Below are 13,462 nucleotides of genomic sequence, written 5' to 3'. Positions count from 1 at the left end.
AGGGTTAAGGAGCGTGGCATTTTGAATTTGTAGCTAAGGGCCTGACTAGAGATTTTGATACCAAAGGCTTCGATCCTGACATCTTTTGTTCATGTTGCTATGTAACTTTGTACATTTTTTTTTTCCAGGCAGGGTCTCACTCTGTCACCCAGGCTGGAGCGCAGTGGCATGATCATGGCTCACTGCAACCTCAAACTCCCAGGCTTTGAGCTTCTGAAGACCTTTGTTTCTTTGTATATAATCTGGGGTAAAATCATGATGTAGTTTTAAAGAACATTTATTTTTATTTATTCTTATAAACTATTCTTTATAGAATATTTATAAGCTTTCATATATAACATTATACAATTTTGATAAATATATATATATCTTTACACACACACACACACACATACCCCACAATCGTTCATAATCCAGCTACTCAGAGATAACCTCTATTCCATTTAGGTTGGACTCCCAGCCACTTAACCATCCATCCGTGCATATTTGTTCATGTGCATGAATCTAACCACCCATTAATGAAGACTAGATTACACAGCACCTATTTTCTTATAACCTGGTACATACAATTAAGATATGGTGACTATCTTCCCACATTATTGTATATTCTTCCATATCATGGCAATAATTTTATTTTTGAAAAATCCCCATAATTTATTGAACCAGGAATAAATGTTAGGCATTTGGTTTGTTCTCTTTTTGTTAATCATTGTAAACAATGCTGCAGTGAAATCTCTATGTGTTATATCCTTAGGCACATCTGCAATTATTTGTTTAGTCTGATTTAAACTGGTTGTGATAATGTGTTTTAAATAAGTGTATATATATTTCATCATGGATTAGTGTTTATGGCACTGTAATAAAGATACTTCCAATACAACTTTGATTCCTGACTATTTTTGTTATTTTAAACTTATGTTTTAGATCTTTTAAAAATACAAATTATTCAATTATTTAGAGCAATTGCTGAAAAATATGTTTGACCCAGAAACAAATGAATGAGTGGTAGAAGTGGAAACAGTTAGGAAGCCAGGCACTCTGTAAGAGCCACATGTACTAATGGCTTAAGTCCCTGGATTTTGTTCCTGATTACTATTATACTTACTAGCTGTGTGATTGTAGTTGTTATTTATTTTCTTTAAATTTCAATATCCTCATGAGAAAAATGGGCATATGGTACCTAAGTGAAAGGCAGTTTGGAGGATGCAGTGGGATATTATTTGTATGAGGAACGGCGGGGACAGGGGCTGCAGCGTGGCCAGTGCTTTGCCGTGTGTGGTCTACAAGGGTTGTCCGGTCTCACTCGCCTTCCTGATCCAACACCAATAGAGTCCTGTCCATTCCACTTCCCAAATCTCTCAGCTCCCTGCTCTTTCCCCACCCATGTCCACTGCTCTGTGTATTTGTCACTTGACCCAGGACATTGTCACCACCTCAGCTTGTAACCGACTGAAGAGCTCTGGTGACTCAGGCCTCTCTGGCCTTCTCCAGAGTCTGCAGCCTAGCCAGGGTAATGCAGGAGGTAATGTGGAGGACCTCTGCTTTGCTTCTCTCCACCTGGATGTGTCCCCCTCCTCTAAAGAGCCCTCCCTCCTAGCCCTGAACTTCGTGTGTTGGCACCTTCCTGTCATTCAGCTCTTAGCATAAAAGTGCTAAGAAAGGCCTTGCCTGGCTGAGCTGCCTATAGCTTTACCCTGTTTTAATCTTTATCAATTGGTTGTCAGTTTCCTCATATGTAAAATGAGGGATAATAGAGTGTCTGCCTCATAGGGTTGTTGTAAACATCAAATGAGTCAAATATATGTTGAGTAAGAAATTGTCTGGGACAGAGACAATGCTATATACAAATGCTATAAAAATTATCTCCATGAACACTACAATCACGAACATCATCACTACCATCATCACTGCCATCGCCACCAACATCGCCACCACTACCACCACTACCATCGCTACCATCACCACCACCACCACCATCACTACCATCCCCACCATCATCACCACCATCACCATCATCACTACCATCACCATCACCATCACTACCATCCCTACCATCCCCACCATCATCACCACCACCACCACCACCATCACCACTGTAACTGCCATCACAACCACCATCACCATCACTACCATCCTCACCATCATCACCACCATCACCATCACTACCATCCCCACCATCATCACCACTGTCACCACCACCATCACCATCACCACCACTACCATCGCTACCATCATCACCACCATCACCATCACTACCATCCCCACCATCATCACCACCATCACCATCATCACTACCATCACCATCACCATCCCCACCATCCCCACCATCACCACCATCATCACCACCACCACCACCATTACCACTGTAACTGCCATCACAACCACCATCACCATCACTACCATCCTCACCATCATCACCACCATCACCATCACTACCATCCCCACCATCATCACCACTGTCACCATCACCATCACCACCACTACCATCGCTACCATCATCACCACCATCGCCATCACTACCATCCCCACCATCATCACCACCATCACCATCATCACTACCATCACCATCACCATCACTACCATCCCCACCATCCCCACCATCCCCACCATCATCACCACCACCACCACCATCACCACTGTAAATGCGATCACCACCACCACCACCATCACTACCATCCCCACCATCACCACTACCACCACCATCACTACCACCCCCACCATCATCACCACCATCACCATCACTACCGTCCCCACCATCACCACCACCATTGCCATCACCACCATCACCATCATCACTACCATCACCATCGCCATCACTACCATCCCCACCATCACCACCACCATCACCACCACCACCATCATCACTGTAACTGCCATCACCACCACCGTCATCACCACCATCACTAGCCCCCCCACCATCATCACCACCATCATCACTACCACTGCTGCTACCATCACCACTGCACCATCATCATGACTTCCTGGCACTATCATCACAAATGCCACCACCATACTTGGCACATAGTAGACACTTAACGAATATTTGCTGAATGTGTGAACTTCAGCTATTTCAATTCCCTCCTCAGTGATGTTCCCGTTCTCCAGTTTGTCTCCATTTACCCCAACCGTTCTCCATAGGCCTACAACCATGATGGCAGCAATATTTCTTTTTCAGTCCAGCCCCTTTTCCCTCACATCGAGGCCTGGTCTGAAACACAAAGCCCTGCTAACCTGTCCCTCATGCTCATCTCATGCTGGCAGTCCCTATGCCCTGGCTTCAGTGGCACACACCCACTTACAGTTTCCAGAACAGATCTGTCGATCTCTCTCCTGCTTCTGTGCCTTTGCTCACAATGTGCCTCCTGTCTGGAATTCATTTCTTTATCTCTCTGATCCGGCTAATTTAAATTTATTTTCCAAAGGTAAACTCCTGCATCATCTCCTTTTGGAATTGTGTCCTGAGTCCCATTTCTCGCCCACACATGGGTGAGCAGGGCCGCCTCTATGTCTTGCCGCTGTGATTCCATTCATCCTCTGGTACAGCACTTTTCCTGCTCCATTGCAGGGTAGAGCTTCGCCTTTGGATTGTGAGGGTAGGAATCCTGCCTTGCCCATCTTTGTTATTTCTAGCAGGTGTCACATTGAGAGGCACATATTTGATGCACAATATGCATTGGTTGAACAAATAAGTGAATGACTGGTCCATTACATTTCTCGTGTGGGTTAGGCACCATTAGGTTAATAAAACGAGGATTATAGTTTGCAGATAAAATGAAATAATAGAAAATCTTATAGTAGATTTCTGAATATCTTGATAGGTTATCATATTCAAAAATTTGTTAAATTACACACATGTGCATTATAATGCATTGTTTATTCAGTTATGTACTGAGTACCTTCTGAGAACTGGGGGTGGGCTGGGGCAGAGCTCCTGCGTGTATCAGGCCCAGATGTGCACCAGCATCTCAGTCCCATTTTATTCCAGCTATGTAATCTGACAGTGGCATCACCTCAGCACGACAGGTTCCTGTCCCTTCCTGGCTTGGAGCTTCTCTGGGTGGGATACCTAACCATGAGGACTGGCTCGATGCTCAGGCATAAGCAACCAGGAAGTGTGTGCCTGCATGTATATGTGTGTGTGCCTGTGTGTGTGCATGTGCGTGCCTGCATGTGTGTGCATGCATGTGTATGTGTGTGCGTGCATGTGCGTGCATATGCATGCATGTGCGTGCGTAGGTGCGTGTGCATATGCGTGTATGCATGCACGTGCATGTGTATGTGCGTGCATGTGTGAGTGTGCATTTTGTGTGCGTGTGTGTGTGCATGTGTGCGTGCCGCGTGTGTGTAGGGGGAAGTTTCTGTGGGAGTTGTTGCCTGAGGGGGTCCCCCTTGACCAATAGGAGCAAAAGTCAATGAATGAATGCTTTTCCTTTCCGTCCTCCAGGCAGACAGCTCTGACTCGCATCTCAATAAGGCCCCTGAGAGGGTCCTGGCAGGATCTAGCACCTTTTGCCTGCAGCAGTGGCCAATTCAATGACATACCCCTATCGTGGCTGTCCGCTGGCCTGTTTCATCCTCCCTCATCCTCCCCTTCTGCACCCTGGGATCACCTCCCAATTAAACTACCTGCACTGTAGCCTTTGTCCATAGCTCTGCTTTCAGGGACATCCAGGCTCACAAGGGCTGCCACAGTTTCAGATATGAAACTAGCAGGAGGTCTCACACACTTACATTCCAGAGAACCATAGTTTTCAATAAGAATGAGCTTTTAAAAAAATACAGAACAGAATTTGGTGGTCATGTGTTTACTTCTCTCTTTTGGAATATCTAGAATTTATGGATTTTTAATAATGCCTCCAGAAGATATAATTATTTTTCTAGCCTCTGAGAACACAGTTAGATGCTTTATAGATTTGGTTATCAGCAGGGATCTTGCTGTGGATGTCTTGACTTGTTTTAATTAAATTAACCATGACATTGATGCTGTTATACTTGTGGTGAGTAATATCCTTTTTGGGGGTTGCTATTTATTTTAGGAAATTGTTATGTTGACTCTACTGATTGATTCCAATGTAAATCTTTTGATTAAGGAGGGGCTGTTAATTAGTTTATTTAAATTTTTTAAAATAGAGATGCGGTCTGCTATGTTGCCCAGGCTGGTCTTGAACTCCTGGCCTCAAGCAATCCTCCCACCTTAGCCTCTGGAGTAGCTAGGATTACAGGCATGAGTCACTTGCACCTGGCAGTTTATTTAAAAATTTCCCTGTATCTGTGCATCTAGGTACAGTGACAGTTCTAAGAATTCATCTGCGCAGTGGATTCTTATACGGCAGGCACTGCACCTGATATTCAGGTTACAATGGAAGCAAGACACGGCCCCTGCTCTTGGGGCATGGCCTGGTTGTAGGGAGACCCCGAGGCAATAAGCAAGAGCAATGCAGTCCTGCAGGTACTGTGCCAGGAGCAAGCAGGAGGGGCTCATTTTGATGGGGAGTAGAGAGTGGGAGGAGGAGTAATTCAGGAAAGGCTCCCTGGAGAAGGTGGCTGTTGGGTCTTGGCTTAAAACTAGATATTGGCAGGGATGGGGAGTAGGGCAATCTGGGAGGGTGGGGGTGTGGGGACAGTGTACACAAAGCCCAGAGGCAAGAAGTGCCTTGGTGCCTGGGCACAATACCAAAGGAGGTGGTGGATGCTGATGAGACTGGGATTTTAGCACACAGGGAATTGGGGCCGCTGAAGATGTCAGGGAAGAGGGTGGTGACCACACCAGCAAGGCAGCTAACTGAGAGTGGGAGCAGAGGTAGGGATGCGAGGGGAGAGACAGCCCTGAGTCAAGATGTCTTTGGAGTGAGTGGAGAGCTTGGCTTGTGCAGGAGAAATGGTAGTAATTGGGGCCTCCCAGTGGGGTGGGCACAGTGTGTCAGACCAGCCTGGTTGGCTCAGTCTTAGGAGAATGGTCTGCTACTGCCCTAAGGGGCACTTGCCCTGGGCACAGGTGCTGTGGGGCCCCAGCTTTGCATCTATAAAACGTTTCACACATTTTTGTACCAATTATGCCCTTGCTCATGTTTAATCACCTGTTCCCAGGTTACCACCCCCAACCATCTATACAACACGTAATGGGGAATTATCAGAAGAGGGGCAAGGAGTGGGTTCACAGATGAGACTTTTGCATTCCCTTCAGAACTTCAGAGATGTTTTCCTTAAAGATATCATCCAGTGATCCTATTCTTTTGGCAGTCGGAGCACCCAGTAACTGACCATGGACACAGGGAAGCTTCTAGGCTGGGCCCAAGAGATTCAAATGTCACGGTTCTAATGGTTTTTCTTTTCTTTTTTGAGATGGAGTCTTGTTCTGTTGCCTAGGCTGGAGTGCAATGGCACGATCTTGGCTCACTGCAACCTCTGCCTCCTAGGTTCAAGTCATTCTCCTGCCTCAACCTCCCGAGTAGCTGGAACTACAGGCATGTGCCAGCACACCCAGCTACTTTTTGTATTTTTAGTAAAGACAGGGTTTCAGCATATTGGAAGGCTGGTCTTGAACTCCTGACCTCAAGTGATCTTCCCGCCTCGGCCTCCCAAAGTGCTGGGATTACAGCGAATGCTTTTTCTTGTGTTTCCCTCATTGCCCAACCCCAAAACATCTCAACAGCCCTGAACTTCCATAAACAATAGAATCAAAGAGGGGACAGGTTCAGGCAAATCTCACCAAGTCAAAAGAGAAAGAAGTAACCATATTACTGCACAGTTCCAGAAGAGACATGTGGACAATTTTTCTGACAACATTGTGATTATATTTCTGAATACATTTCCAAATACCTTCTGAATTCTGTTCAGAAAGATCAATTTTTTAAATCATACATTCATTGAAAGTGATCTTAAAGTGATTATATATAGAGAAAACATTTGTTCAAGTAAATATAGTGTACTAGAGTTTTTTAGTAAATTATGCTTTTAGTCTGCATTAATATTCCACCAGTCCTTTAAAAGAGTAAAAATTTATGTAGCTAGCACATATATGTGTATATATGTGTGTGAGATGCGTACATGGCACACACAGACATACATGCATGCTTAGATATATTTATAGTTATCTTTGTTTTATGTTTGTTAAATTATTTATTTATATATTTTAGAGACAGGCTCTTGCTCTGTCACCCAGGCTGGAGTGCAGTGGTGCAATGATAGCTCACTGCAGCCGTGACCTCCTGGGCTCAAGTGATCCTCCCACCTTGGCCTCCTGAATAGTTGGCACCACAGGGGCATGCCACCATGCCTAGCTAATTAAAACACTTTTTTTTTTTTCTAGGGAGGCTGAGGTGGGAAGGTCATGAGGTCAAGAGATCGAGACCATCCTGGCCAACATGGTGAAACCCTGTTTATGCTAAAAATACAAAAAATTAGCCAGGAGTGGTGGTGTGTGCCTATAATCCCAGCTACTCAGGAGGCTGAGGCGGGAGAATCACTTGAACCTGGGAGGCAGAGGTTGCAGTGAGCTGAGATTGCACCACTGCACTCCAGCCTGGCCACAGGTTGAGACTATGTCTCAAAAAAAAGTAGGGATGAGATCTTGCTATGTTGCCCAGTCTGGTCTCAAACTCCTGGCCTCAAGCAATCTTCCTGCCTCGGCCTGCCAGAGTGCTGGGATTACAGGCATGAGCCACTGTGCTAGGCCTACATCTATGTTTATGGCTGCTGAGCTTTGCTTGTCTATGAAGTGCTTGCTTCTCTCTGAAATTTAGCACAGTTAGGGGACTTTGGAGCCGCTGATCATGAGTACACACTTGTACTGTATGTGGTGTCTTCTGTTATAACAGCAGTGAAGGTGTTTCGTGACCCTCTCCACCCTCCCTAAAAGTGGCACTCCTTTATGTGGACATTGGTGCCATGCAGCCACTGTGGTAGAAGATGGGATGGAAATAAAAACTTAGACCACTGCCAAAGTCATAATAAATAAATGAGTGTTTGTGTGTGTGTGGGGAGGGGGTGGATGGAGTAGGGGGTGTAGGCTGTGATGGTTTTGATTGTTGGATTTAGTAGATGACTACAAAGAAAAGAAACGGTGTGATGTAGCCAGAATCCATAAACTCAAAAGAGAAAGGTACCAAGGTATGAGAAGCTGAGGATTAAGATAATGTATTTAAAATGCAATGAAGGGTCCAGAGAACACTGTGGAAGTAGCTGGAAGGAGGGTCAGCGGAAGCTGGAGGTATGGACAGATGGAAGGAATGCTGTTTGGGGATGACAATATGTGAGAAGACAGTTGACTAGAATTTCTTGCTTTTGGCAAGTGGCAAGGATGGAGATCAGGGTTGGAGTGAGGGCCCATGAAGGAAGGCACCTATACAGAGTGAAGTTTCAGGGGCAGGGCACAGTGACTCATGCCTGTAATCCCAGCACTTTGGGAGGCCGAAGCAGGTAGATCACCTGAGGTCAGGAGTTCGAGACCAGCCTGGCCAACATGGTGAAGCCCCATCTCTACTGAAAACACAAAATACTAGTCAGGTGTGGTGGCACACGCCTGTAATCCCAGCTACTCCAGAGGCTGAGACAGGAGAATTGCTTGAACCCAGGAGGCGGAGGCTGCAGTGAGCTGATATCGTGCCTCTGCACTCCAGCCTGGGCAATAAGAGTAAGACTCTGTCTGAAAACAAACAAAACAAAACAAACAAAGTGAAAACAGAGTGAGGTTTCAGCATGTCAGAGACCAATTGTAGCCTTTGCTTACCCTTTCAGTAACACAGCATGGGGAACTTCTGCTAAGGACTTTGGGAAAATTCTCCCCATGAACCATTAGGATCCCAGCTACTTGTGCCCATCACTGCTGTGCTCTCAAACAGGCTCAGAGGTATGGAGGGGAGGTGCAGAGGCTAAGATTTGCTTAGAGAAAATATCTGACAGAGAACTACAATTATTTTCTGAGATCCTTTTAATTTAAAGTTTATCAACTGGGTGCAGTGGCTCTGGTCTCCCAGCCCCTCAGGGGGCTGAGGTAGGAGGATCACTTGAGGCCAAGAGTTTGAGAACAGCCTGGGCAACATAGTGAGACCCCGTTTCTATAAAAAATTAAAAACAAATAGCCAGGCATGGTGGGTGGCACATGCCTGTATTCCCAACTACTCAGGAGGCTGAGGTGGGAGGATCTCTTGAGCCCAGGAATTTGAGGCTTCAGTGAACTATAATTATACTACTGCACTACAGCCTGGGCAACATAGCAAGATCCTGCCTCTAAAAAAGGTTTATCAACATGTATCAAGTATTGTGCTAAGTCTAGATATATATAAGACACTGTCCTTGAGCTCACAATATACATTATTTTAGTAGTCTCTCAATCTTCTTTCATGGAAAGATTGTGCTGGAGTTGGTTACTCTACTAGTGATTGCAGATTTCCTATTGCCTGTAAAATGGAAGTTGAGATGTAAAGCAATAATGTGGGTATTTCGGGTAGAGATATTTTATATTCTAATTAGAAATAGACGAGTAACTGATAGAATAGGCTGATCACTGGAGTTTGACTAAAAAGACCAGGGTTTGAAACCAGCTCCAGTCTTTCCTAGCTGTATGATTTAGGGCTTATTCAACACTTTGTCCTGCCTCAATTACTCACTTACTACAAAATGGGACTACAAATCATATCAATTTGTGAAGGGCATTAAATAATGTAGGGACTGCGGGCATATGCCTGGCAAATAATAACGATACAAAACAACTTTTTCCTTCTTTTGTTTTTCCTGGCATTATTCAGTTCTGTTAAATAACATCTTCACTTTTTACATGCAAAGAATTAGTGCTCAGAAAATGTTTTTAGTGTGAACATAGACTATCTTGAAATGTAATGATTTACATATATAAAAATTTATAGTGACAGTCTCTTTAATCTCAATGCTTTCTTTTTCAATCGGCAGAAATGTAAACAGACATTTTCTGGAGTACAGGAGCCAAGAAGAGAGGCTTGAACTCCCCGTGATGAAGTAGAACAAGTAAAGATTCATTCCAAACTCATATTTTTGTCTCACATTTAGCCAGTTACTCCTCAGTAGAAATGAGAGGAAGCTTGTCTTTAACAGTCTCTTACTTGGCTTAATGCACAGGAGTCATGATTTCTAAATCAAGGTTTTAACCTCTTCTTGAACACTTTGTGTAGAAAAAACTATGAGAAGAAAGTTGCTATTCAAGAAGTTTCTAAATACAACCAGCCATTTTTTTAAAAAGTAGCAGTTTCATTAAAAAGAGAATAGCTTTAATTTTCAGAAGTTTGCATTTAATATGTCTAGCTATAGCTTTTTTCCCCTTCATTTACCCTGTTTGGTGTTCTTGGAGTTTCCTGGCTTTGTGGTTTGGTGTTTGACATTAATTTGGGAGGAATTCTCAGTCATTGTTGCTGTAAATATTGTTTCTAGTTCTTTCTCTGTTTTTTCTCCTTCTGGGACTCCCTTGTGTGTGTATGTTATACCTTTTGTAGTTATCCCAGAGTTTTTGGATACTGTGTCCTGGGTTTTTTCCCCCATCTTTTTTTCCTCTGTGTTTTTCTGTTTTGGATGTTTCTAGTATCATATCCTCATGCTGAGAGATTCTTTTCTCATCTGTGTTTAATCTACAGCCCATCAAAGGCATTCTTCATTTCTGTTGTAGTGTTTTTGACCTCTAGCACTTCTTTTTGATTCTCAGAATTTCTCTCTCTCTGCTCCCATTAGCCATCTACTCTTGCATGTTGTCTGCTTTTGAAAGCCTTTATTATATTAATTAGAGTTTAAAATATTTCCTGCTCTGATAATTCCATTGTCCATATCTGACTCAGGTAGAGATGGTTTTTAAAATCTCTTCAAACTATGTATCTTGTCTTTTTGTACGCCTTGTAAATTTTTGTTGAAAGGCAGACATGATTTACTAGCTAAAAGGGACTGTGGTAAACAAATAAGTAACGTGATGGCAAGGTGTGGGGCAAGGGGAAGTGTTCTATAGTTCTACAGGTTTCAGTTTTTGGTCAGCCTGTACCACTATGCTGTAATCTTCACCAGTGCTTTTCAACAGCTGCCTCAGCAGGGACAGGATGGCAAGAGGGGGCTGGAGTTGGGTGTTTCTTTTTCCCAAGTTAGGTTTGGCTCTGATAATACTCTAGCAAGTTAGGCGCTGGTAAAATAGTTTCTCCTGAGGGCAGAGCAGGCCTTTTCCAGAAGAACAGAAAGCTCTGGCATATTTTGAAATTATTCCTGTTTCCCTCTCCTTGCTGGAAACAGAAGATTTTTTTTTCTTGGTATTTACTGTGAGGATGTGGTAGAGGTTCTGGAGTTAAAACTCATAGGAGATTGTCCATACAATTGGGTCCTTCTAGAGTTTTTGCTTTGTTTTGTTTTTGTGCTTTTTAAAGAGACAAGGTCTTAAGGCTGGACTACAGGGGTACAATCATGGCTTACTGCAGCCTCAATCTCCTGTGCTCAAGCAATCCTCCTGCCTCAGCCTCCTGAGTAGCTGAGACTACAGGTGCACAGTATCAGGCCCAACTAATTATTTAAAAACATTTTTAGCTGAGATGAGGTCTTACTATGTTGCTAGGCTGGTCTTGAACTCCTGGCCTCATGTGATCCACCCACCTTGGCCTCCCAAAGCGCTGGGATTATAGGCGTGAAACACCGCGCCCAGCCTCCCTGGAGTTTTTATCTCTCAGTCTTGTCCAAATTGAGTCTCCAGCAATTCATCAATTACAGTTGAGGTTTTCCTACCCTCACGCTTGTTCCCATGGAGGTTTGTGCTCATGGGTTTCTCCTCTGGTGATGGAATTCTCTTTGTCTGCCTTTTTGACCCTCCAGTTCTGGAGGCTATATTTTGCCCTATGACTTCCCTTTGCTGAGAACCTAAGAAAGGTTGATTTTCAGTTTGCTCAGCTTTTTCCTTGTTGTTAGGGCAGAGTGGAGACTTCTCAGCTCCTTCCATTGCCAGACCGGAAGTGGGAAGACTCCCCTATGATTTCATTCTTGCAGAGTTTACTTTAAAAAGCAGCCAACTCATATTGTGAACATAGCTGTATATAAGAACAAATGTACGAAATATAACCCTGAATGAAAATACACATCGTGCTGAGGTGGGGAGAAAGCCAAGTGATTCTTTAAAAACCATGTGACAACAGCCCTTAAAACTGACATTTGATTCCATTTTGGAGCATTAAACTAAGTGTAGATTTGCTTATATATGACATAAGCATCCTGATTTTATATATTTGCAGCTGCAAGATCTTTGGTGAGTGACATGTCCATGTATTGATATTTACATGACCTTTGAAATTTATTTCAAATATAAAATGGGTTCACTATAGACTTTTGAAAATATAAAAACACATGTGCTGCTGAAATACTTTAAAATCTGATGAGTATGTTACCTACAAAGAATCTTATTACTTTAAGAGTAATTAATGTTAATTTAGAAGTTCTGAAATTATTTCCATTTTCTTTGGGTATGGCTATAAGTCTCTTCCAGAACATTTTTTGAATATGAAATATGACAGAATTAGCTAATGATAGATGTGGAAATTAACTGACTAAAACCTGAAGAGTTTGAGCAGGTACCTGACTGGTTCATGTGGGTGTGTGTCTGTAACGGTATTTGCTTTGTTGCTCAGGAACAAAAAAGTTTGTATATTCTCAAGCAGCAGAATGGCTGATGTTGGCTGGGAAGGAATTAAAGAGTTAAAGCTGCTGAGCATGATGGCTCATGCCTGTAATCCCAGCACTTTGGGAGGCCAAAGAGGGCAGATCACCTGAGGTCAGGAGTTCAAGACCAGCCTGACCAACATGGTGAAACCCTGCCACTACAAAAAATACAAAAATTAGGTGGGTGTGGTGGCATACACCTGTAATCCCAGCTACTTGGGAGGCTGAGGCAGGAGAATTGCTTGAACCTGGGAGGAGGAGGTTGCAGTGAGCCAAGATCATGCCATTGCACTTCAGCCTGGGTGACAGAGCAAGACTCTGTTTAAAAAAAGAAAAAACAACAAAAAAACAGTTAAAGCAGACTCTTTATAATATATGCTTGTTATTTAAAAAATTCAAAAGGGCACAGAAATGTGTAGCATAGAAATGAATAGGTTCATGTATCCTTTTCTGACTTTTGCCATTCCTTCATGACAGCTATCTTTAATTTATGCATATTCTTCCAGATTTTCTCATGTATGCTGTAATAGTTATAATTATTATTGATGCATATTAGTACATCGTGAATATGATTCTGGCTCTACCTTTTTAACTTATGATGTCTTGTACTTTTTTGGGTTAGTCTATATAGATAATAAGCTCATTTAAAATATACTGCCTATTATTTTATTGCTTATTTTACCAATTTACCATAGATTATGTTACCAATTACTTATGGTTTAATATCTCTGTTGTTTCTAATTTTTTTCACTGTTAGGGACAATGCTGAAAAGAATATATTTGTGCACTTGAGAACATTTCCTTAGGAAAAAATTTC

This window comes from Rhinopithecus roxellana, chromosome 11 (genome assembly GCF_007565055.1).
Source record: "Rhinopithecus roxellana isolate Shanxi Qingling chromosome 11, ASM756505v1, whole genome shotgun sequence".
NCBI lineage: Eukaryota > Metazoa > Chordata > Mammalia > Primates > Cercopithecidae > Rhinopithecus > Rhinopithecus roxellana.
This window is presented reverse-complemented; position numbering follows the sequence as displayed.